The 26,530-nt window shown below is 44.5% G+C and overlaps 2 protein-coding genes across 3 annotated transcripts in view; both read right to left on the bottom strand.

The window, feature by feature from the left end:
* LOC145353447 (cysteinyl leukotriene receptor 1-like) overlaps positions 1–26,530 on the bottom strand; it is a 176,969-nt gene that overhangs the window by 92,898 nt on the left and 57,541 nt on the right. The gene's annotated exons all lie outside the window — the stretch shown is intronic.
* The window catches only part of LOC145353448 (cysteinyl leukotriene receptor 2-like), an 88,274-nt gene that overhangs the window by 26,497 nt on the left and 35,247 nt on the right, over positions 1–26,530 (bottom strand). The window contains exon 1 of one of the 2 annotated variants that reach the window (XM_080204231.1): positions 8,200–8,249. The exons of the other annotated variant lie outside the window; for it this stretch is intronic. The gene's annotated coding sequence lies outside the window, so the exon portion shown is untranslated. Of the gene's footprint in view, positions 1–8,199; positions 8,250–26,530 lie in introns of those variants that run through there. 2 annotated transcript variants of the gene reach the window in all.

Raw genomic sequence — 26,530 nt, 5'->3', positions numbered from 1 at the left:
GTCTGCATTAATATTTTGTCATGGCACACCTCTACTGTAACATATGAAAGGTAGGGAACCACTGGTCTACTGTGTGTTCTGCAAGAAGGTCAGTAAAATTAAGCAAGATTTTCTTTTTTTCTTAACAGCCAAGAGGAAAAACTCATGATCAGGCACTGAAGTTTACTAGACTGAATAGTGCAAGAAGAACTTTGAGAATGTCATCTCACTGCACTTTGGAGTCTCAGTAAAAAGTCTGACAACACCAGGTTTTAGTCCAACTGATTTATTTGATAATAGACTCACAAGCTTTCGAGGTTTCCCTCTTCGTCAGGTGAATGCAGAGTTCTGGCCTCAGACAGAGCATATAAAGCACAGACAGTTTAGAGATTACTGATTAGAATGCGAATCCTTACACCTAACCTGCTGTTCAAGACCTGAAGTGGCTGACAATGTGAGTGGAAGGAGCACTGATCACAGGTTACAGAGATGTATATTGTCTCCAGACAGTACAGTAAGTGAGATTTTGCAAACCCAGGCAAGTCATGGGGGTTACAGATAGTGCGACATGAACCCAAGATCCCTGTTGAGACCGTCCCCGTGTGCGGAACTTGGCTATCAGTCTCTGTTCAGCGACACTGCGCTGTCGTGTGTCGTGAAGGCCACCTTGGAGAATGCTTACCCGAAGGTCAGAGGCTGAATGCCCGTGACCACTGAAGCGTTCACCAACAGGCAGGGAACAGTCTTGCCTGGTGATTGTCGAGCGATGTTCATTCATCCGTTGTCGTAGCATCTGCATGGTCTCCCCAATGTACCATGCTTCGGGACATCCTTTCTTGCAACGTTCAGGTAGACAATGTTGGCCGAGTTGCAAGAGTATTTACCATGTACCTGGTGGATGGTATTCTCACGTGTGATGATGGTATCCATGTCGATGATCCGGCATGTCTTGCAGAGGTTGCTGTGGCAGGGTTGTGTGGAATTGTGGTCACTGGGTTTGCAAAACCTCACTTACTGTACTGTCTAGAGACAATACACATCTCTGTAACCTGTGATCAGTGCTCCTTCCACTCACATTGTCAGCCACTTCAGGTCTTGAACAGCAGGTTAAGTGTAAGGATTTGCATTCTAATCAGTAATCTCTAAACTGTCTGTGCTTTATATGCTCTGTCTGAGGCCAGAACTCTCCATTCACCTGACGAAGAGGGAAACCTCGAAAGCTTGTGAGTCTATTATCAAATAAATCGTTTGGACTAAAACCTGGTGTTGTCAGACTTTTTACTGTGTTTACGCCAGTCCAACGCCGGCACACCCACATCATGACTACTTTGGAGTCTCTCCAGACCTTTCAGTATAGTTTGTACAAATAACTTTAAAACAAACTAGCCTTTTATTTAATGGGTTTGAGTCTTTAAAAATAAACAAGACCAAACTTTGATATTTGACAAATTTTCTTCCAGTAAGTGAAGTCAAGGAACTACAATCTCACCTCTCCAAAAACAAATGTCAAACCGTACTGCCCAAGACAGCGGTGAATCTCAGAGAAGTGGCACCGCTCAAATGAGACAAATTTCTTGTGGAAATGACCTCACCAGCTACTTCTGACTTGTTCAGTAACTGGAGACAGACTTTGTCCAACATCACCCACCCTTCCTCTTTTGACTCTGCAGGATTTATTTGCTGCAGATGTGCTGTAGAATCCTCTGTTTGTTTTGAACAATTGCCAACAATGAAATTCCTATTCAGAACGGCCATGTTTAGTACTGGAAATTAATGATTGGCAAATTATTTTGAAGGATCCTGTGTGAAGCTTCAGTTTGTGGCTCTTATAATTCACGAAACAATAATGGTAAATACACCTAACTTAATCCCAGATCAAACTTGTATAAGTACAATCATGGAAATTGGTAATATAACAATAGTAATATAATAATAGTTCACAAAATAAAATGGGCTATGGGACCAATGTGGCACTATGTTAAGTCAAAAGTAATAAGGTCTGGTATGGGATCTGAATATTGGAATCGTGTTCACATTTCTTACAAATTGAACATTTGTTTGCTTTTATCTTAGTTATGAGAAACACCGTTGGGAAATACAGTGCACAATTTTACTACCTCACTGTGGTCATCGATCATCGAATGTAGCGATCTGGAAAGGTATCATGCAAGGAAAAAATCCAATTTGTGCCCAGTGCGTAAGTTTGCTTTCTTCCTGGAGCCTTTTGACTAGTGCCATCTGCGTGAATTTGACTGGATTTTCACTATCATTATCATTATCACAGCTGCTTCCCCCCTCCTCCTCATGCTGGCGTGAATCACTACTGCTCTTTAAGAGTGTGGCTCAAGCACAGTAGCAGTGAATGGGAGCGAGTAGGGGGTACCACTGAGCATCAGTCCCTGGCAGGGGCCTCAGCTGCTGCCATAGTGCAGGATGGGATGGAGGGCTTGCAAAGGCGCAGGAGTTGGGGGGAGCTCGTTGCGGTCTGGGGTCAGAGGTCACTGCTGTCTTGAGACTCAAGTTCTGTACATTCCCCCTGCCCATTGAATGACTGCCAAGGGGTTACATATGAAATCAAGTCCCAACTCCACTAATAATGCTCTGGTTGCCCGGCCAGCTGTCTGCTGGACATGCTCAGTGGTTTATTGCAGACATTCCATTGCAGGCCCCACTAACAGGCCTGGCAGCTGTCCAGCTCTTCATACTGCATAGATTCAGCAGCACTTCCTAAAATGGCAACCAGTCATACGAAAGCCATGAGTGCTTCTCCATTGTTGGCTTGGCCTGGAAGTCATTCCAGGAAGTCACTGCACCAGACTTTCAAGGTGGATGCATGCAGGTCAATGCTTCAAGGGTTTTCAATGGAGATCTCCTCACAGCCATCCTTAGGCTCTACATGCCCACCATGGCAAGGTTGACAGCCCATTAATCAGGCTCATGGCATGGGATGGTGTTGCATTGCCAGTGTTCAGGCTCATGGGGACACAGGTTACTGGGCAATAGTGAGAGGTATGGGTTGAATCACATTATGGACTGTCTCTGTCCCTTTCCCTCCTTTCTTCTCTGCCCCACCTTCCCCAAACAGGACAAATATGAATCTAGCATAATGGTGTGATAAATATTAGGTCTGTCGCACCTGATACATTAACAACCATGTGAAAATATGTGGAGAGGAACAGAAGTATGTGCACTTTATTGCTCCAGAATATGGAGCTGTAACAAATGTTGCATTTGAGCCAATAGTGCTGGCTGTAACTAATTGTGACCTGCCCCGAGGATCTCCCACATCATGGTGATCTGCTGTGCATTCCACAACTTAATGGAGCAGCGGGAAGATATCCTGGAGGAGAAGGACTGGGCCGATGCTGTTGAGGAGCAGGAAATGGAGGATGATGAGGAGATGGAGGATGGAAGAGAGGCGGCTGCAAGGGTCAGGCAGGGCAGGACAGTGAGGGAGGCCCTCATTAATGCAATGTTCTCTGACTAGCAGGTGTGGTGTACCACGATTTTTCCATGGGTCCCATTGACATTACACCAGGGTGATGGGCCCGGGTTGGCCATGTTAGTGAGTTACTGGTCCAGGCAGGAGAGTGATAACGACTTGCTATGCTACAAACTGGAATGTTGCCCTTGTGCAACACGTCTGATTCCAACTTGTTGTCTGACTCTAACTGGTGCCCGGTCCAGTCTAAGTGAGGGTCGGGAGCACCACCATGCAGTCAAATGCCCCGTGGATGGTGGGAGTGATGATGGGGATGGCAGGTCCTAGAGTCCAGTGGGTACTGGGAATGTCACTGTGGGCCTGCACAGCCCCCATGCTTGGACTGTTTGGAAGCCTGGTAGGGGCTGGAGCAGACGAACTCAGACTGCTGAGACCTCGTCAGTGGTGGGGGCCAGTGACCTCATGACCCTAAAGGTGTTTTTGGATGAGCACTGAGTACCACAGCATTCAGGGATCTGGCGCAGGTGCTGCGAGCTGGAGATGGCAGACAAGGTGGGCAAGGGCCTCCAGGTGCAGAACGACAATCTGAGTCAATGCATAAGGTTGGGGTGCGGCCTTCCCTGTGGGAGACAGGTCACAATTAGTCATAGCTATAGGGTGCAATAACATTTATTAGTGAATTTTTAGATTGACAATTGCCAAATTCCTAACTAGTGTATGCATTTATCTATATCCTCTTGGTATCCTACAACTTTTTAATCTTCTGCTTACTGCTACATCTAGGTGCTTCCCCAGAATGCACATTGGAGTTGGTCAGTTGTGTTCTGCGCCCCATGGCCTGTGATGCCCTTGGGCATCCCCTGGGCGTCCAGGACCTGCAGGTCCCTGGCCAACTTTCAGTTGTCATGGGTGTAGCCATGCCATCCTGATTAACCTGCTGCTTGGGAGTTGCACCACAGTCAGGAAGAAGGGGAATTCAGAAGGACTAGGACAGCTGGGGTCTCCTGGGTGGAAGGCCCCAGCAGGGCACTTTCTCCTCCCCTGAGGTGTCCATGGGCCGCTGGGACACTCTGTGAGATGGTGGGGAAGCTAGAGTGAGGTCCAGGCATCACCTGACTCTGCCAATCCTGGAGGTTCAACTGCATCTGCACCACGGTTTGTGAGGCCTCAGCGATGGCTTTTGAGTCTGGACCCAGTTCTGGATTTCCTCAGCAATAGCCCTCTGAGGCTGTGCTATGCTCTGGATCCCCTCATGGATATACCTCTGAGTCTGGGCCATGCTCTGAAGCTCCTCAGCAGTAGCCCTGTGAGATTGGGGCAAGCTCTGGAGCCTTTCATAGTGCCTTCTGGGACTGGGCTAAGCTCTCAAAGCCCACAGCTGTGCCTTCAGCATGCTCCTGAGGCCCTCAGTCATGGTGCTTTGAGACTTGGCCTTGCCTTGAACTCTGCCACCCATTGCTACCACTTCCTGCTCCCCATGGTTACCATTTCCTCCTCCATGCTCCCCACTGCGATTGCCAGCCTTGCAGTGTTGGCCTGAATGTTATGCAATGCCAGCAGACCTCCTGCGACTGAAGGTTGTGGGCCTTCTCCAAACAGCTTTGCAATTGGTGGAGCATTGCTGATAGTCCCTCCTGCAATCCTTGGTTTTGCTTCTGTATCTAAAGCAGCTTCAGGAGAACTGATCCTAGCAGCCTGCATCTGGCTGGGGGTCAGCTGTCTCCAGAAGACCTCTGTCTACTCAAGCCCTTGGACCTTCCTGCCTTCACCTGATTTACAACTGTGGCTGTGTGGTGCTCTCTTGAAAGTGCCCCAAAAGCCTCATCTCTTACATGTCCGGTCAAGGTGACCGTATCCAAGCTGTGGATCGTGCATGTGATGTATGTGTCAACTGGCAGGTGCTTTCTTTGGAGGTTTCTTTGGGGCATTCCTTTGAGGGTTCCTCAGACCTTCCCTCCTATTGACTGGGTCGCTGCAGGGACAGTGGGGAATGCTGACTCCTGGTGGCCATGCCTCATCGGGGTTGTTTCCTACAAAACAAAACACCTGGTTCGGTGCAAGGAGGGACAAGTATTTAAGCAGTTCTCCTTACTACTGTGGTGCAGTCCTTGGCTTCCCTGGCATGCTTCTGAAACTGAGTGAGGAGATGAGCTCAGGGTCCCCACCTCCCATCTTCTCCCGCTTCCTCTTATTATGGGACATCTTCTCCTACAGGGACAATGGGGGAGATTGAAAGCCTGATGGCTGGAAGGCCACGGGATGTTGGAGATGGGGTTAATTAGGTGGCGTATGTAGGCACCATGTCTCGACATATTGATTGGTTGACTCAAGTCAGATGCGGTGGACTTGAAGAAGAGTTCTTAGAATGCTGTCAGGATAGTTTCCTTGAACAGTATGTTACAGAACCTACAAGGGAGCGAGTTATCTTAGGTCTGGTACTGTGTAATGAGGCAGGTAGAATTAGGGATCTTCTTGTGAGGGATCCTCTTGGGATGAATGACCACAATATGGTTAAATTTCTGATACAGATGGAGGGTGAGAAAGGTCCCAAACCAGTGTCCTCTGCTTGAACAGAGGGAAGTATGATTAAATGAGGGCGGAATTGGCTAATGTAGACTGGGGGCGCAGACTGGTTGGTAGGACAGCTGAGGAATAGTGGAGGATTTTTAAGGAGATCTTTGTCGGTACTCAGCAAAAATAGATTCCAGTGATAAAGAAGGACTGTAAGAAAAGAGATAACCAGCAGTGGATATTGAAGGAAGTAAAGGAGAGTATTAAATTAGAAACCGATGCATACAGAGCGGCTAAAAATAATGGGGAATTAGAAGATTGGGAAAGATTTAAAAAACAACAAAGAATGACTAAGAAAGTGATAAAGAAAGGAAAGATAGAGTATGAAACTAAACTAGCTCTAAATTTAAAAAATGATAGTAAAAATTTTTACAAATATATAAAGAGAGTGGCTAGAGTGAATGTTGGACCCTTGGAGGACGAGAGGGGGGATTTAATGGTGGGAAACGAGGAAATGGCTGAGACTTTAAATAAGTTTTTTGTGTCTGTCTTCATGGTGGAGGACATAAATAACTTACCGAATATTGAAGGTAGAGGGTAGGTAGGAGATGAGGTCCTTAATACAATTACTGTTACTGGAGAGGTAGTGCTTGTTAGACTAATGGGACTGAAGGTAGACAAGTTCCCAGGACCGGATGGAATGCATCCCAGGGTTCTGAAAGAAATGGCAGATGTAATAGCCGATGCATTAGTAGTTATTTATCAAAATTCACTGGACTCTGGGGAAGTGCTGGTGGATTGGAAAACAGCTACTGTTACGCTGCTGTTTAAAAAAGGTAGCAGACAAAAGGCGGGTATCTACAGGCCGGTTAGCTTAACGTCCATAGTTGGGAAAATGCTAGAATCCATCATTAAAAAAGAAATAGCAGGACACCTAGAAAAGAACGGTTCGATCAAGCAGATGCAGCATGGATTCAAGAAGGGGATGTTGTGTTTAACGAATTTACTGGATTTTTATGAAGATGTGACTAGTGCGGCAAACAGAGGGGAACCGGTGGATGTGGTGTTTTTAGATTTCCAGAAGGCGTTCGATAAGGTGCCTCACAAAAGGTTGCTGCAGAAGGTTACGGTACACGGAGTTGGGGGTGAAGTGTTAGCGTGGATTGAGGATTGGCTTTCTAACAGGAAGCAGAGAGTTGGAATAAATGGGTGCTTTTCTGGTTGGCAGTTGGTGACTAGTGGTGTGCTGCAGGGATCGGTGCTGGGGCCTCAACTGTTTACCACATACATAGACAATCGTGAGGAGGGGGCTGAGTGTAGGGTAACAAAATTTGCTGATGACACGAAGATAAGTGGAAAATCGAATTGCGTCGAGGACACGGAAAGTATACAGAGAGATTTGGATAGGCTGAGTGAATGGGCGAGGACCTGGCAGATGGAGTATAATGTTAGCAAATGTGAGGTTATCCACTTTGGAAGAAATAATAGTAGGATGGAATATTATTTAAATGGTGAAAAGTTGCAGCATGCTACTGTGCAGAAGGACCTGGGGGTCTTTGTGCACGAATCGCAAAAGCTCAGTCTGCAAGTGCAGCAGGTGATCAAGAAGGCAAATGGAATGCTGGCCTTTATCACGAGGCGGATAGAATATAAAAGCAGGGAGGTCTTGCTGCAACAGTACAAGGCACTGCTGAGACCGCAACTAGAGTACTGTGTACAGTTTTGGTCCCCTTATTTGCGAAAAAGGGGGGTGCAGTTTAGAACTGAGTTGAGGAGGAACTTCTTCACTCAAAGGGTGGTGAATCTCTGGAATTCTCTGCGCGTTGAAGTGGTGGAGGCTACTTCGCTAAATATATTTAAGATGCGGGTAGATAGGTTTTTGGTAGGCAAGGGGATTCAGGGTTATGGGGAGAAAGCGGGAAAGTGGAACTGAGCCACTTCAGATCAGCCATGATCTTATTGAATGGCAGGGCAGGCTTGAAGGGCTAGATGGCCTACTCCTGCTCCTATTTCTTATGTTCTTATGTTCTTATCTAGGCCATCTACAGTGCTTAGCTCTTTGTGCCTATTGTGCACTTTTTTTTTCTGTTTAATAGTTCTCTGGACAACTAAGGTCTAGATTTAACAGTACTATTTTTGGAGGGGACATGTCTACTTTGTGCATTTACCACGAGGGACCTGGGTAACTAGTTGCCTCCAGTTGAGTCCATGCTTTACTATACTTCAGTACTTTTATCAGAAGATTTAACCATAATGTGTTTGTCTACCTTTCCATGGCCAAGTTACCACATCTTTTTGGCGATTCAGAGAAAACAGCAAAATAAGAGGAAAAAGAAAATTCAAGGTTCAGAATGTAGACATGAAGATTTGCACAGTGAGTAGCTAGTTTGCAACATGTGTAGTGGTCAAACACTCTGACCAGTAGGTTTGTGAGTTTATTGATGAAAAACAAGTTAGCAGCACCCATGTTTGGGACTATTAGTGAGTTTGTGGAAGAGTAGTCATGATGTGGATATGCCAGCGTTGGACTGGGGTAAACACAGTAAAAAGTCTGACAACACCAGGTTTAAGTCCAACCGATTTATTTGATAGTAAACTCACAAGCTTTCGAGGTTTCCCTCTTCTTCAGGTGAATGGAGAGTTCTGGCCTCAGACAGAGCATATAAAGCACAGACAGTTTACAGATTACTGATTAGAATGTGAATCTTTACACCTAACCTGCTGTTCACGTCCTAAAGTGGCCAACAATGTGAGTGGAAGGAGCACTGATCACAGGTTAAAGAGATGTGTATTGTCTCCAGACAGTACAGTAAGTGAGGTTTTGCAAACCCAGGCAAGTCACAGGGGTTACAGATAGTGCGACATGAACCCAAGATCCCTGTTGAGACCGTCCTCATGTGTGCGGAACTTGGCTATCAGACTCTGCTCAGCGACTCTGCGCTGACATGTGTCGTGAAGGCCGCCTTGGAGAACGCGTACCCGAAGGTCAGAGGCTGAATGCCCGTGACCACTGAAGTGTTCGCCAACAGGCAGGGAACAGTCTTGCCTGGTGATTGTCGAGCGATGTTCATTCATCCGTTGTCGTAGCGTTGTTGATGCATGAACATCGGTCGACAATCACCAGGCAAGACTGTTCCCTTCCTGTTGGCAAACACTTCAGTGGTCACGGGCATTCAGCCTCTGACCTTCGGGTAAGCGTTCTCCAAGGTGGCCTTCACGACACACGACAGCGCAGAGTCGCTGAGCAGAGACTGATAGCCAAGTTCCGCACACATGAGGACGGTCTCAACAGGGATCTTGGGTACATGTCACACTATCTGTAACCCCCGTGACTTGCCTGGGTTTGCAAAACCTCACTTACTGTACTGTCTGGAGACAATACACATCTCTTTAACCTGTGGTCAGTGGTCCTTCCACTCACATTGTCGGCCACTTTAGGACTTGAACAGCAGGTTAGGTGTAAAGATTCGCATTCTAATCAGTGATACAAAGAACAAGAACAAAGAACAACCCAGCACGGGAAACAGGCCCTTCGGCCCAACGAGCCCGCGCCGCCGCATCACCCTACACCTATTCTACTCTGCGTGTCTACGAATGGAACCCCTAACTTAGCCAGATTCAGGGGAGAATAGTGTCAATTTGGTAAACCAATCAGCCTAAGAGCACATCTTTGGGGTGTGGGAGGAAACCAGAGCGCCCGGAGGAAACCCACGCAACCACAGGGAGAATGCACAAACTCCCACAGACACAGGCCCAAATCCATGTATCTGCACAGCCAGCAGTGCTAGTCACCGAGCTGTTGCGGCGCCCGTCTACCGGTCCAGGATCAAGCACACGCACCGACACGAAGTACTAGGCCACTCCCGGAACCTCCAAGAGCAGCCCACGCACGACCCACCGTGTGCATGCCCCTCGTTTGACAACGAGGTGGACCTCCACCTGCGGAATAAAAAGACAAAAACGTTAACTTACAAGTCTGCATTTCCGGTGTCTCCCGAGGTTCTGACCTTATTTAATAGCCCCTACTATAACCCTCCATCCTCGTTTCACTCATGTGTCTGTCTAACTGAACCTTAAACGAGTCCAACGTTTCTGCCTCCACCACCCTACTCGGTAGCGCGTTCCATACCCCCACAACTCTCTGCGTAAAGAACCTTCTTCTCACATCCAAATTATACCTCTCCCCCCTCACCCTTAAATCATGACCTCTCGTATTTGTACCCAGTCTAGGGAGCAGTCTGTAAACTGTCTGTGCTTTATATGATCTGTCGGAGGCCAGAACTCTCCATTCACCTGAAGAAGAGGGAAAACTCGAAAGCTTGTGAGTTTACTATCAAATAAATCGGTTGGACTTAAACCTGGCATTGTCAGACTTTTTACTTTGTGGAAGAGAACAGGGATTGGATTGAATATGTGGAAAGATGGGAATGCTTCTTGTCAAATGGAATTGGAGATGAAGCTAAAAAGTGCTAAATTCTCCTGAGTGCGTGTAGGGCAAAGACCTAAAGACTTACAAACCGGTGAGGAATTTAGTAACACCACGGAAATTCAGGGACATCCCATTTGCGGATTGAGTTGCACACATTCAGAATCACCACAATCCTAAACCCTCAGTAATGGTCCAGCAGTTCAAGTTCCATTGTTATTTTCGTAAGGCATGACAGTCTGTAGCTAACTTTGTTGCTGAATTACGGAAGCTTTCTGAACATTGAGTTTGGAGCAGTAGTGGAGGACATGCTCTGGATAGATTAATCTCTGGCACTACTGAGGACAGTATTCAGCGGCGCTTATTGGGAGAAGCCACACTGATTTTCAAGAAAGCTCTAGAAATTTCTCTAGAAATGACTTCCAGCAATGCAAAACATACTTAAAAAGCCAATGACAATACAAAGTGGGTGCAGTTCATCAATTAAAGAAAGAGGCTGCAAACAAAATGGTGAAAGCAGTGGAATGTTTCAGATATGGAGGGACACTGTGTGAATCATTGCAAATTTATGGACGTTGTTTGTCACTATTGCACCAAAAAGGGTCATTTAGCTAAGAAGACCAGGGGCGCTAAAAGCATGTCGAAGGCTGAGCAGGGAAATTCAAATTAGAAAAAGCCTCAGTCAGCTAAGCATCACCTGGAAAGCTCAGCAGGTAGAGCAGCAATCTTACAATATGTTTAACGTGAATGAGGGGAGTGTGGAGCCTTTGTATATCCATGGGAATAGCCTGATCATCCGTAATCCAGACCAGCGGTTCCAAACTGGTCTGAGAAGAGTGTAAGTGTGTCATGACCTTCCATGCATGCACCCTTGCAGCAAGCCATCAACTGTCAAAACAAACCCCAACCGTCACATTCATTTTAATAACATCCTACCATTTTGTGACATATCACCCCCCCCCCCCAAAGATAATGAAGTGTCTACATTTTAAAAGATGTTTTCATTTTGCATAGGACTCTGTTTAACTTAATGCTATTAGTAAAATATTTAGCATGCTTTAACAGAACAATAAACTCCAGTAAACTTACATGCATACTCAACAGTCTCTTATCCTCTTGTTGGCCATCTGCTTTCACATTTTCTCATCCAGCAACATGAAATTTTAAAAAAATTAAGTAGTTTCAATAATTGACTCTAATGAAGTAGTCTAGTGTTGTGGTCTTGAAATCTTTCTAGGAACCTTAATGGATTATGACCTATATACATAACTGTCTTTCCTACTGAGACAATGTAAATTTCAAAGTGTTGTAATGCCAATACTTTTTCAATGGTGCATTTTTTCTGATGACTGTTTAGTGTTTTGGAAAAATATCCCATAGTTTTTTTTATTCCCTAGTCATCCTCTTGCAACAAAATGGTTCCCCATACCAATGATGCTGGCATCAATACCCAATTTTAGCTGTTCCTTATAGTTTAGCGAAGCTAGCACCGGGGTAGTGATTAAGACAGTTTGTAAATGACTAAATGCTACTTTACAGTTCTCTATCCATTTAAACAGTTTGTTCATTTTTCAGTAGCTCGGTGAGTGAATATGCAACACTGCTGAACTTTGGCACAAATCTGCAATGAAATTGACTGATTACTAAGAACCTCAGAATCTCCTTCCATGATGGGGAAATTCCAAATGGCCTACACCTTCGCATCCTGTGGTACCGTTTGCCCATGTCTCACAATATGTCCCAAATATGTAATTTGAGCCTTGGCGAAGTTGTTCTTTGCCAATCTCAAGTCTAGCCATTTTCAAACACTTAAAAAGTTCCTTCAGGTGTGTTAGATGATTCTCCCAATTCTGGTTGAACACTACACAATCGTCAATATACATTGCACAGTGATTCAATGTTGAACCATCTCATTTGTAAATCTTTGAAATGTCCAGATACATTTTTCATGCTAAAAGGCACCACCTTGAACAGAGAGAATCCATTAGGTATTAAAAATGTAGAAATCTCCATTGTCCTCTAGGTTATCCTTGTTCTACCCAGTTTGTTTTCACCAATAGCCTTATGTGACTACAGTGGCTCTTTCAGCTTCATCTCATTCTGGTCTGACTGATAAGAACATAATAAGAACATAAGAAATAGGAGCAGGAGTAGGCCATCTAGCCCCTCGAGCCTGCCCCGCCATTCAATAAGATCATGGCTGATCTGTCGTGGCTCAGTTCCACATTCCCGCCCTCTCCCCATAACCCTTAATCCCCTTGCCTATCAAAAACCTATCAACCCACGTCTTAAAAATATTGAGCGAGGGAGCCTCCACCACTTCAACGGGCAGAGAATTCCAGAGATTCACCACCCTTTGAGTGAAGAAGTTCCTCCTCAACTCCGTTCTAAACCGCCCCCCCCTTTAACCTGAGGCTGTGCCCTCTAGTCCTACTGTCCTTTCTGAGCGGGAAGAGCCTCTCCACCTCTATCCTATCCATCCCATTCAACATCTTATACGTCTCAATGAGATCTCCCCTCATTCTTCTAAACTCTAACGAGTACAAGCCTAGTTTATTCAGCCTCTCCTCACAGCTCAATCCCCTCAACTCCGGAATCAGCCTAGTAAACCTCCTCTGCACTCCCTCCAAGGCCAAAATATCTTTGCGTAAGTGCGGCGACCAAAACTGCACACGGTACTCCAGCTGCAGCCTCACCAGTGCCCCATACAGCCGCAGCAAGACCTCCCTACTTTTATATTCAATCCCCCTCGCTATGAAGGCCAGCATCCCACTTGCCCTCCTGACCACCTGCTGCACCTGCAGGCTGGGTTTTTGCGACTTATGCACAAGGACCCCGAGGTCCCTCTGCACCGTCGCATGCTGCAGTTTTTCACCACGTAAATAATAGTCCTTCCTACCATTATTCCTACCAAAGTGGACAACCTCACATTTGCCAACATTAAATTCCATTTGCCAGTTCCTGGCCCATTCGCCCAGCCTATCTAGATCCTTCTGCAGACTCTCCACACCCTCCACACAACTTGCCGTTCCACCAATCTTGGTGTCATCAGCAAATTTCGACACCATACACTCGGTTCCCTCCTCCAGATCATCTATATAAATGGTGAATAGCTGAGGCCCCAGCACCGACCCCTGGGGCACTCCACTAGTCACCAACCGCCAATCCGAATAGCACCCATTGACCCCCACTCTCTGCCTCCTATTTGACAGCCAATCCTCTATCCACGCTAACACCCTACCCCCAACTCCATGCCCCCTGACCTTCTGCAATAACCTCTTGTGAGGCTCCTTGTCAAACGCCTTCTGAAAATCAAGAAAGACCACATCCACCGGCTCTCCTCTATCCACCGCACTAGACACATCCTCATAGAACTCCAATAAGTTGTCAGACATGACTTCCCCTTAACGAAACCGTGCTGCGTCGTCTACCAAACAATTCTCCTCAAGATGCCTCGTTATTTTCTCCTTGATCACGGATTCTAACATTTTACCTACAACAGACGTTAAACTAACCGGCCTATAATTCCCTGCCTTTTGCCTGCCACCCTTCTTAAACAACGGCGTAACATTAGCCGTTTTCCAATCTTCCAGCACTTCCCCGGAATCCAGTGACGTTTGGAAAATAATCACCAAGGCATCCACTATCACCTCCGCCATTTCCTTCAGAACCCTTGGATGCATTCCATCCGGTCCTGGGGACTTGTCCACAATCAGTCCCTCCAGTCTGTCGAGCACCGCCTCTCTAGTAACAATAATGTCATTCAGGCCCTCCACTCCTACCATCTTTCCATCGCTAACACCCGGCAAATTACTCACGTCCTCCTCCGTGAAGACCGAAACAAAAAAATTATTCAGGGCCTCAGCCATTTCCCCATCCCCTACCACTAAGTCCCCCCTCTCATCCTCTAAGGGTCCAACGTTCACCCTAGCCAGCCTCTTCCTTTTTATGCATTTATAAAAATTCTTGCTATCCTTTTTTATATTAAGTGCTAGCCCAGCTTCATAGTTTATCCTACCCTTCTTTATCAATTTCTTTGTCATTCTTTGTTGACATTTAAACCTCTCCCAATCCTTTTCTCGCCCACTACTCTTAGCTACTCTAAACGCATCCGCTTTTAATTTAACACTTTCCTTCACCTCCTTCGTTATCCACGGGGATTGAATATAAAAGTAGGGAGGTCTTGCTGCAGCTGTATAGGGCATTGGTGAGGCCGCAGCTGGAGTACTGTGTGCAGTTTTGGGCGCCGCACCTGCGCAAGGATATTTTGGCCCTGGAGGGAGTGCAGAGGAGGTTTACTAGGCTGATACCGGAGTTGAGGGGGTTGAGCTATGAGGAGAGGCTGAATAAACTAGGCTTGTACTCGTTAGAGTTTAGAAGAATGAGGGGAGATCTCATTGAGACGTATAAGATGATGAATGGGATGGATAGGATAGAGGTGGAGAGACTCTTCCCGCTCAAAAAAGACAGTAGGACTAGGGGGCACAGCCTCAAGATAAAGGGGAGGCGGTTTAGAACGGAGTTGAGGAGGAACTTCTTCACTCAAAGGATGGTGAATCTCTGGAATTCTCTGCCCGTTGAAGTGGTGGAGGCTGCCTCGCTAAATATTTTTAAAAAGCGGGTTGATGGGTTCTTGATAAGAGAGGGGATTAAGGGTTATGGGGAGAGGGCGGGAAAGTGGAACTGAGCCACGACAGATCAGCCATGATCTTATTGAATGGCGGGGCAGGCTCGAAGGGCTAGATGGCCTACTCCTGCTCCTATTTCTTATGTTCTTATGTTCTTATGTTCTTACCTCTCCTCCTCTGATCCTTTTTAACCATCAGAATAAATTTCTGCTGAGCACCAAGAAAGATCTCCTTAAAGATCCTCCACTGTTCCTCAGCAGACCTACCTTCCAACATACTCCCCCAACCAACATTCGCCAATTCCTCTCCCATCCTACCTTACTCCCCTCTGTTCAAACAAAGGACACATGTCCGGGAGCCCACTTTCTCCTCCTCCATCTGCATCAAAAACTCCACCATACAATGATCACTCTTCCCAAGAGGATCCTTCACCACAAGGTCCCTAATTCTACCCGCCTCATTACATAACACCAGATCCAAGATAGCTCGCTCCCTCGTCGGCTCCAACACACACTGTTCGAGGAAACTATCCCGGCAGCATTCCAAGAACAACTCCTCAAGCCCACCGCGTCCAACATGGGTCGACCAATCAATATGTAGATTGAAATCCCCCATATTTACCGCCGTTCCATTCCTGCACACCACATTTATTTGTGCGTTAACAGCCCGCCCTACCTCCAGATCATTATTCGGGGGCCTATAAACGACACCCACCAGCATCTTCCTCCCTTTGCTGTTCCTAATCTCCACCCACAACGATTCCACGTTCTGCTCTTTGGTTCCTATATCATCCCTTACTACCACCCTGATGCTATCCTTAATCAGCAGAGCTACGCACCCCCCCCCCCTTTTTCCTCCTTCCTATCCTTCCTAAACACTTGATACCCTTGAACATTCAGCTCCCAGTCCCTGTCACCTTGCAGCCACGTCTCTGTAATGGCCACCAGATCATATCCATTTGTGCTGATCTGCGCCACCAGCTCATCCACTTTATTCCGAATGCTTCGTGCATTCAGATAAAGTGCCTTCATCCCAGCCTTCACCTGTACCCTATTTGCCAGAATGCCACCAACCATACTCACGCCTCCTACTCCTTTTATTATTGGTACATCCTTGGCCTCCCCCCTTACCTGCACCCTCTCCTTTACTTTCGACCTCGTAATGTCACCTACCCTCACACCCTCCCCCCCCCCCCCCAGTTAGTTTAAAGCCCTAACTACAGTCCTATTTACACGATTAGCCAGGACTCTGGTCCCAGCACGGTTCAGACCAACCCCATCCCACCTGAACAGGTCCCACCTACCCCAATACTGATGCCAATGCCCCATAAATTCAAACCCATTCCTCCCACACCAATCCCTGAGCCACCCATTCACTTCCTTAATCTTATCAACCCTACGCCCATCTGCACTCGGTTCAGGCAGTAGGCCGGAGATAAATTAACCAGTTGTCTACATTGTCCAGGATTTCCTTATTAGCCAATTGAATTTGACTATCAGAATTCCACTCTGAATTTAACTCCTCCTCATCATCTTCCTGTTTCATGATTACTAAGTCCTCACTTTTGTCCTCATCATCTCTCTGCCAATATTTTTTAATCATGTTGATGTGACATACTCTTTGCAATTTACATCTGTCTGGTGTGTAAATCAAATAATTCACATCACTCAGCTTCTTTTCAATTCGATAAAGCCCACTAAATTTGGCTTTGGCTTTCCAGGTATTGGTAATATAACAAGTACTTTCTCTCCTCCTGCAAAACTTTTAACCTGTGCTTTTCTATTGGCTACTGTTTTCCTTATCCATGTGGTATCTCATGAATTATTCTTAGAATCCCTTTTCTATTCAGGAGTTGGAAAATCTGATTTTCTTCTGCTCATGTGTCATTTGCGCTCATTTGCGGTAGTCTCTTTCTCATCAGGACCTTATCGTCGACATAATAGCGTTCAGTGTTGAATAGGCTGTTAGATAAATTTGGTGTAATTTGGAATATTTTTGCAATGTTTGAAGTAAACACATCTGTATCTCTATCTTGACTTGTTCTCTCTGCAGTCAATTTATGAAAAACTATCCGATAAACTAATTTCATTTGCTTCATCCTCTTTCAATTCTGATTGTTCTTTAAGTTTGTGTGCTTGTGCTCTCATTGCTTCACAATCTGGGAACATTTCAGGAAATTCTTTTTGTAAGGACTTTAACTAGATTGGCTGTTCAACTACAGTGGGAATCCCCACTATCTGTGATCCTGCCAAATCATTTCCCAAAATAACCAGAACCCCCACAATAGGTAATTTCTCTGCCAATCCTGCAGTTACTTCACCTGTCTTAAAATTAATTTGATCTTCATGAGAGGAAATTTCCTGTTTTCCCCATGAATGCTTGTGATCAGAACTACTTCTTCTAGCATCCTTTCAGGGCAAGAAATATCCTCATCCCACAACATTAGGGATTGATTTGCCCCACTTATCTCAGAATTTTAATGTCCTTCCCCATTCTGTGCCTCCCAGATTGCTTGGATCCATTGCAACAAGTCCACAGCGGATGCCATCTCCCTGGCCCTGCACTCAACCCTGGAACACCTAGATAACAAAGACACCCATGTCAGACTTCTATTTATTGACTACAGCTCAGCCTTCAACATCGTTATTCCTACGAAATGTATCTCCAAACTCCTGGGACTCGGCACCCCCCTTTGCGTTGTTGGTGATCTGGACACCTAAAAGCATGAAGGTCTCGACCATTTCTACTTCATTCCCCCAAAAGAACAATACTTTTCACTGTATACTAATACATGACAATAATAAATCTATCAAATCTTTTTTTGTCTACCTTATCTAAATCTGTCATAGTTTTCTACATGTCCACCAGATTATCCTGCAACTTTCTTTGCTCCAATGAGAATCCCAGCTTCTCCAGCCTAACCTTGCAGCTAAAGTATGGTGACCTGTACTGGGTGAAATACTCTAGTTAGAGCCAAATCAGATTTCAGTTGTAAAATGTTCCTTAGTGGGGTGATAAGTTCTTCCAATATGGTTAAATAACCTGCCAACAATCAGATAATATATTCACACAAGAGTCAGATTTTTTCAGACCCTTAGGGTGACAAGTAGTTAGAACTGCTGCCTCATAGTACCAGGGACCCAGGTTCAGTTCCAGCCTTAGCTGACTGTATGGAGGTTGCATGTTCTCCCTGTGTTTATGCAGATTTCCAACAGGTGCTCTGGTTTCCTCTCACAGTCTAAAGATGTGTAGATTAATTGGATTAGCTATGATCAATGCTTGTGGTTACAGGGATAGAGCAGGGGGTGGTGGGCTTGGATAAGATGTTCTTTGTGAGAGATGGTGCAGACCTGATGGGCCGAATGGCCTCCTTTGTACTGTAGGGATTCTATGGTTTCACAGGCTAGATGGCAGGAAGCTGGCAAAAATGGCAAGGTATATGGGTGCCGCTCTTTTTGCCACCATTCCATTTTGGAGATAAGAAAGGAAGATTTATATAGCATTTTTCATGACCACCACATGTCTGAAAACCCTTCACAGCACAGTGAAGTACTTTCTGAATGTGGTCACTGTTGTAAAGTGACAGCCAATGTGCACACAGTAAATTCCCACAAACAGCAACGCCATCGCGACTGTTAATTTATTTTTGTGTTTAATACAAATGATGATAAATATTGGCCAAGGCATCAGGCTGATTTACCAGATCTTCTTTGAAATAGTGCCATAAGATCTTCTATATCCATCCAAGCACACAGATGGGCCATTTATTTATTGTTTTAACCAATGGCAAAAAGGTTGGGAACTCAATTCTCACCAGAGGCTTTTTGAGCCATTTAAGTGGCCAATTCAGGACCACTTTCTGGCTCCTTGGAAATTTTGTCCACTTTGTGAGGACCTGTCAAAGCAGGAGACTCTCAAGTATGGGCACTCCATGACAGACTGAAGCCTTTCCCGGTAGCAATGACCACACTCATGGCGATGAGCTATTGGATCCAGCAACCCCCTCAGACCATGCCTCCATCCTAATCGTCAGAGTCTGCTAGCCTTGCCCTACCATCTCCAATCAACTGGCCCCCATCATTCTACTTCCCTCAAGGGTAGGTAATTGAAGAACTTTCTCGCTGGTTTTGCAGGCTCAACAATGGCCACTGCCAGCGGTGGCACTGCTGAGACGTAGCTCTTTGACAGAGCTTTTGGTCATCTGACCTAATATCGCCATCTGTGGCTTGGTATCAAATTTTTGCTTTTAATGTTCTTGTGAAGTGCCATGTAATGGTTTCAATAAATTAAAAGTACTATGTAAATAACAACGTTGACGTTAATATAATTGGGAAATGAAACTAATTAGAATTTTATAACACACTGTGTCATAATGATCTGCAATACAATGAATGAATGGGTAGTGAAGCCAAGTTAAATAATAAACTTCAAAAGGGAAGCTGATGTATACAAATGGAGAAAAATTGCAGAGCTATGAGAAAAGAACAGCAGTGTGGCACTAATTGGACAATAGGCAGGGGGATGATCAATGGAATAGTTCTGTTCTCTACTGTATTGCAAACAATCTATATTCATTAATGTTATATCTCTCAATTTCCAACTATCCAATATCATGGCTCACTTATCACAAAGCTTTGGTGCAACAATGTTACCACCACTAGCAGATGAGGAAGATTTCTTCGAGGTTTGACTGAAATTGACACCACTTTGCTATGCAATAAAGTAGTTTAATGGTGAACCAGAGTAGAGTAGGCCCAGCCAGCCACCTTAATTCAAAGGTAGTGGCCAGAATTTTACTGCCCCGCTGCCACGTGAATCGGAGCGGGTGATGGGCGGAGAATGGGAAGCTCCGTTGACCTCAAGCAGGGTTTTACAGTTTCCAGGTGAGCAAGGTTGTAACATCCCATCCAGTATCAGAAACAGTAGGTCATTTTATGTTCCAGTTGAAGAATAGCAGGAGACAGCACCCCAGAAAATGCCATGTACCATTAATCAGCTGACCCCAGCACTTGAGAAAATGTGCATGACTAGGCAATGCATTACTGTACATAATCTCAAAATTGAATCATATGCATGCTGGATAATAGCTAACAGAGGATAACAGTGTACTTGGGGCAGTTAGGTGCTCATTCATTTGAAATTTCTCATTGTTGGCTCCCTGTCCTACCAGCTTGGGTAACTAAATTACATGTTTGAACCCCTAGATCTTTCAGTTTATCCATATTTTTCCTCCTCTTCCCATTGAGTGTACATTTCCATTCCTTGTTTTTTTTTATTCCATAATGGCTCACCTCACATGTATCCATATTAAAATATACTGGTTAACTTGCAGTTCTTTCTGACTTACTGAAGTTTTAAATGAGCCTCCACAATATTTGCTAAATCCTAATGCCATTAAAAAAATTCAACATTATGTTTCCTGTATCTTTTCCTTCTAGTTAAATCATTTATAAGTAACACAAACAAAAATAGGCCCAACATCAGGTGTATGGGTAAATGACTTTTGCTCTTTCTTTAGGCCATGCATCATCTATTTATGCTAGCATTTGGCTTTCTGCCATCAATCAACTTTCTGTTCACGCTATTACATTTCCTTATACCATAAGCTTTGATATATGTCTTCTGGAGCATTATGCAGACTACATTTGCTTTACTTATCCAAATGACCACTCTTCAAAACAATTCTTATGAAATTTGTCACTGATGGTGCACTTTTCATAAATCCAAACTGCCTGCCCTTCATTAATTTGTGCATCTCTAACCTTTACTAATTTAATATCAAAATATTAGTTCCATATAATTGTTAGACCATGATTTACATTTACATTTTATTTAAATTTTGTCCTGCTTATTCACTTTTGAAGAAAGGGGCTACATTTGCTACTCTCTACTTCAATGGTACAAATTGAACATTCAAGTTTGGTTGGAAAAATGTGGCTAGATTTGGTGTTTTCTCCTTGCTGACACCTTTCAATGACTTGGGTTCAACTCAGCAGGAATCAGTGATTTGCCTAACTTAAGTTTTTATTTAGCATTTATTCTTTTGATACAGTTACAAAGGCAAATGTGGACCAAAAGAAATCATTTTGTCAGAATTTGAGGACATAGCTAAAGTATGAAACTAGTGCTTATTTATCTTCAGAAAGGAAATGGATGATGAGGAGGAAAGGGAAATTCTTGATAGGCTAGTAATTGATTGAGAAGACATTCTAAAATGTTTTGCTGATGGAAGCAAAGGTAGACATAGCAGTGGCATTAATCACAATCTTTCAGTCCACATTGGATATAGTAGTCATACCTAAGATTGGAGGGTTGCTGGCATTACTAAGGATGTTCAATAAATAAATGCAGGTGTAACATGCAGGTTAAGCACATCATCTGCACAAAGGTTTTTAAAAAAAGCTTAATTTATCCCCCTGACATCAAAACTGCATAACTGTCATGGGAAAGTGTAGCTCTGAGAATATTCACCATCAAAGCTTCAGATCTCTGTGTTATTTAGGGCTTTGGCTTCTCAGTGTTGCACTCACCAATATGTTCAGGGTTGTCCTGCTGTCCAGCTCCAGGCTGCAGACCTGCTCCTCTCATTCTCTGAGGTTTCTTAGGGATGCTGCCAGTCAATCTGACTGGATCCCGATCATCTTCCCTGGCTCTTCAGCCATTCTCAGGAGCTTTAAGCTGCCCTAAACTCCTACCATGTGCCAATCACATAGCCTCGCTTTACCTTGGTTGATTTCTGCACACCTCACCACATCTGGTTCTGCCTCATAGCTTATTAAAGACACTACTCAATATCCATTACACAGGATCCAACCAGAAACATAGAAAATAGGAGCAGGAGTTGACCATTTGGTCCTTTCAGCCTGCTCTACCATTCATTATGATCATGATGAATCATCCAACTCAGTAACATGTTTCTGCCTTTCTCCCCCCCGCCCCTCAAGATGCTTTGATCACTTTAGCCCCAAGAGCCATATCTAACTCCTTCTTGAAAACGTACAATGATTTGGCCTCAACTGCTTTATTTGGTTGAGAATTCCAAAGGCTCACCACTATTTGGATGAAGAAATTTCTCCTCCTCTTAGTCCTAATACCCCATACCTTTGGATTGTGACCATTGGTTCTGGTCTCTTTCTCTCTACCCCATCAGAAATATACTTCCTGCATCTACGCTGTGTCATCCTGTTAGAACTTTATATCTTTCTATAAGATTCGGAATCCCCCACCCCCATTCTTTTAAACTCCAGTGACCATAGCCTTAACTGACTCTATCTCTCCTCATACATTAGTCTCGCCATCCCAGGAATCAGTCTGATGAACCTTTGCTGCACTCCCTCCTTGGGAAGAACATCCTTCCTCAAATAAGGAGACCAAAACTACATACAAAATTCCAGGTGTAATCTCACCAAGGCCCTGTATAACTGCAGCAAGACATCCCTGATGCTGTACTTGAATCCTCTCGCTATGAAGGTCAACATAGCATTTGCCTTCTTCACAGCCTGCTGTACCTGCAGGCTTACTTTCATTGGTCACAGTTCAGAGGAGCTTCACTCAGCTGATCCCCAGTATGCAAGATCTTGTGAGGACAGGTTAAACAGGTTGGGACTCTAATCATTGGAATTTGAAAGAATGAGAGGTGGTCTCACTGAAACCTATAGGATTCTTAAGAGGCTTGACAGGGAAAATGCTGAGGATGTTTCCCTTTATGGGAGAGTCAGAGGACATAGTCTCAGAATAAAGGAGTGCAAATTTAAGACTGAGATGAGGACGAATTTCTTCAAAGGGATGAGAGTCTTTGGAACGCCTTGCCAAACAGTTTTCTAGCCATCTCAAAACACTAGCCCAATTCCATGCACTTTAATTTTAAATGCTAATCTCTTATGTGGCACTTTGTCAAAAGCCTTCTGGAAGTCTAAATAAGCCATATTCATAAGCCTCATCAACTCTACTAGGTACATCCATGAGGGATTCCAGCAGATTTGTCAAGCATGATTTCCCTTTCGTAAATCCATGCTGACCCTGCCCAATCCTGCCACTGTTTTCCAAGTGCAAGATGCTTGATGCTCTCCCCCATCATTACCATCTTCTGCCCATAGTCCCACTAAACACTTCCCTGCTTGAGAGTTGCCATCTGTACAACTATTCACATCACATGTTGACTTTTTGCTAAACAACCACGTGATCAGTAGTTTTGATTGAACTATGACAGCTAGCACATTCAAACCCCCCATTGGTGACAGAAATGTTTTTGTACAGCATTGATTGGGGAAGATATTAAAGATTAGAATGGTATCCAGCATCTAATCAAGATGACCTTCTCAGCCCCTCATCCATACTGGCACTTTCAATGGAATTCAAGCTTTGGAATGGATCAACCACATGGAGGTCCAGGTCAGTCCTGTCACCCAGATTCGTATGACCACACCACTTGTCACTTTAGCTGCAGCCTCACTGCCAGTCATCTCTGTAACCTGTTCCAGTACCTGAGTAAATCTCCTTACACTGGATACACCCTAGGGATTTGCAACACAGGCCACTCCAGGATTCCTCAATGCTATCCAAATTCCCTTCATTCAGGCCACTGCTTGCAACCATTTCAGGTTCAGCAATGCTGTTGCATGATCTTTTGACCCCAATTCATCTATCAGACTCCTGGCCTTGAGCAATTCTCCTTTGTGAACCATTTTTTGAGGCTGCCTTCCGGCTACAAGTACTACAACATTGATGTGGCCTCTTGTATCAAGCTGCTTGATGAATTTTTGGATTCAGGATTGGAGACATCACATATCTTATTCTGACGCCTGATATTCCTGTTCCTGAGAAATACTTTTATACAATTCAGAGGTTCCACCTTGTCAGCCTTGGAATGGTGCAGCATATTTCTTCATATCACTTCTTTCTCAGTTCTCTCATATGCCATATCAAACACTTGGTTTAGCCTTGCATGATGCCGAGAAATCTATTAATCAACTCGATCATCTATGTCTGAATATGTGGTGAGCCTAAGGAGATGATCCATGGGAAAGACAAGAAGAGATAGCATGGAGTGTAACCTGCAAGGGAAAATGGAGTACTATTGTCAGCATACAACTGTTCCAGGGCATTAATATTTGCTCTCAAGAAGCAAGGTGCACAATTGGTTATGCAGAGTACAGTTGAATCATTTGCATTATGCATTACCCTCCAGTTGGTAGAGAGTAGTGCAGCTCTTGACAATGCCATACACCTTGCACAGTTCCCGTAGAACCTTATTCTTAAAATTGTGCCCTTGCTCACGGTGGATCGGGGTAAGGGACACTGAAATGGATAAATCAATTGTGTAAATAACACTCTGGCTGTAGTGAGGACTTTTGGCTATGGGTGAAAATAACCTGTGCAAATTTGGTGAAGACACCCATAAGAATGCATAAGTACCCATAAGTTGGTCCCGTTCCTACTGGGGTCAAGAACCATAAGATCCTTTGCAAAGACCACCAGAGACCTATGACAACTAGGGGCGATGCTAGAATGAAGTTGGTTCCCAGCTTTGGCAGTTCTGACAATATCAACAGTCATCTTGGACTAGTAACACCATTCCCTGGTCAGCATCGTGGCCTTTTCTAATGTTTGGTGCTCCGCCTGATCATGAACCGCCATTGACACCTAATGCTCGAGACTGCAGGGAAGGATGCGTTGTTTCATCTCTCTCCTATCGGGTGAACCACCCGATAGAGAATTCCATTCTTCTGCTGGATCCTCTTGCAGCACCTCAACAGATTCCTCGTCTATTTGGTTCCCTAATCGGATGGAGTTGGGTTGATGGACATTGGGCTTTCCAGTACTGGCAAATTCATCATCAACTAGCTAAAGTTCCTGAGATCTTCTTTTGAGATGGATGGCAAAGATGAAACTGCATGTGGCTGCACCTCTCTGGACTTAGTTTGGATCTCACTCACAAGAACATTGGTAGTACTTAGTTGAGTCCTAGCCAGGATGTCATAAAGAATCTGGGTTTGAATGCAACCTTTGGCTTGAGGCACTGCATAATATCAGCCATAGCCACCCCACTTCCACTCTTCCGGGCAGTGGTGGGTCACTCCCATAGTCAGTTTCCAACTAAGGGCATCAGCAGTTCGTTACTTTTGTCTGATCTATATCTGATCAGGAATCAGAGCTGAGTTCAGTGGCCCATCAGGTTTCTGTTACTCCAAACTTGAAAGACATTTGAAAGTAGCTAAATAGGCTGTTGTACATAAACCCTTCAAACTCTGCACTGATCAAAATGTCTTTATTTTGAGCTTCAAACTGAAAATTCAGCATATATCCCTGATTTGCTTTGAAGCTCTGACTGGCATAAATGACAGCTATTATTTTCTGCCTTGAACTTATGATAGCAAGGCCAAGACCAAGGAATCGAGCATCAGTTTCCTGTGTGAAAGGGAGGTGAACACATGAGTAGTGCAAAAGGAGTTTGTGACCCCAGGTACAGATGCCATTAATTGCAAACACACTTAAATCCAAGCACACCTCCCATGTATCATAGGAATATGTATTAACCTCAAGGGCTTCCATTCTATCAATGTGCAACCACAAAAGAATCTGTTTTTGACATGTGCAAGATTCCCAGGTTGATCCTATGATGTTTTCATCTTGCAGCAATTCACATTCCTTAATGTCTTTGTCCTTGTAAAGGAAATGCTAAATCAATGCAGAAATAGTCTGTAAAAAAAGTTGAAATTTTACAGTAATGGTGCAGTGATGATTTTAATGTACAGACAATGATGCCAAGTGACAAGATATTCTCGCTTCCAACTTTGCTCATTACAACTGTAAGAAGTCCAACTGTACTACAATGAATGCTATTACAACACCAGATGCATGGAAGAGCCCATCATGCTGAAAATGTGCTTCAAGTGTCAGGACACATTCAGAGGTGCCATTCAGTACCTACTAGCTAGGGTCTCCAGAATCGTTGTGTTTTGGTATTCTTTATACAACATTGCAAAATAGCAGAGCTTGGATCAGCAAGAGGAAAAGCGCACAGACCTTAGATCCTGCTCAGAGAACGAAGAAGTATAAGGATGGTGGTGTAACCTTTGGACAACCAGCTGCTCACATTGTTGCCAGGTATGCCTATTAATGCATGGTTCACTTAGGTTCACTTCACCCATTTCAGCAGAAAATGCAACAGATGCTTTTCCCACCAAAGCCTTGTGCAACCTCCTCCCCCAGACAGTATTACTGACACAAAACAGTTTCACAGATCCCCATCCATTCATGTTTTCACATTTACCATGAAACCAACTAAATGGCAACGTGGAATTCAGCCACCAAGGATGGACAAGATGGAAAAGTGGTGATAAGATGATATTTATGTGAGCTAAATAAACAACAAAAACTTAGCACCATGACATTTTCCCAGATATACAGCATCCTCTTGTACAACTAAAAGGCCTTGCTGTCCTTTCTCCTACTCCTGCGTATTGCAAACCCTATGACTTCAGTAGAGGTAGGTTGCTCACATCCCTGCACTGATAGTTCAGATACACTTGGCTGATGTCCTCT

Source organism: Carcharhinus amblyrhynchos, chromosome 15 (genome assembly GCF_965287045.1).
Source record: "Carcharhinus amblyrhynchos chromosome 15, sCarAmb.v2.hapA, whole genome shotgun sequence".
Lineage (NCBI taxonomy): Eukaryota > Metazoa > Chordata > Chondrichthyes > Carcharhiniformes > Carcharhinidae > Carcharhinus > Carcharhinus amblyrhynchos.
The sequence above is the reverse complement of the archived record's forward strand: the minus strand, read 5'-3'. Positions and strand labels throughout refer to the sequence as shown.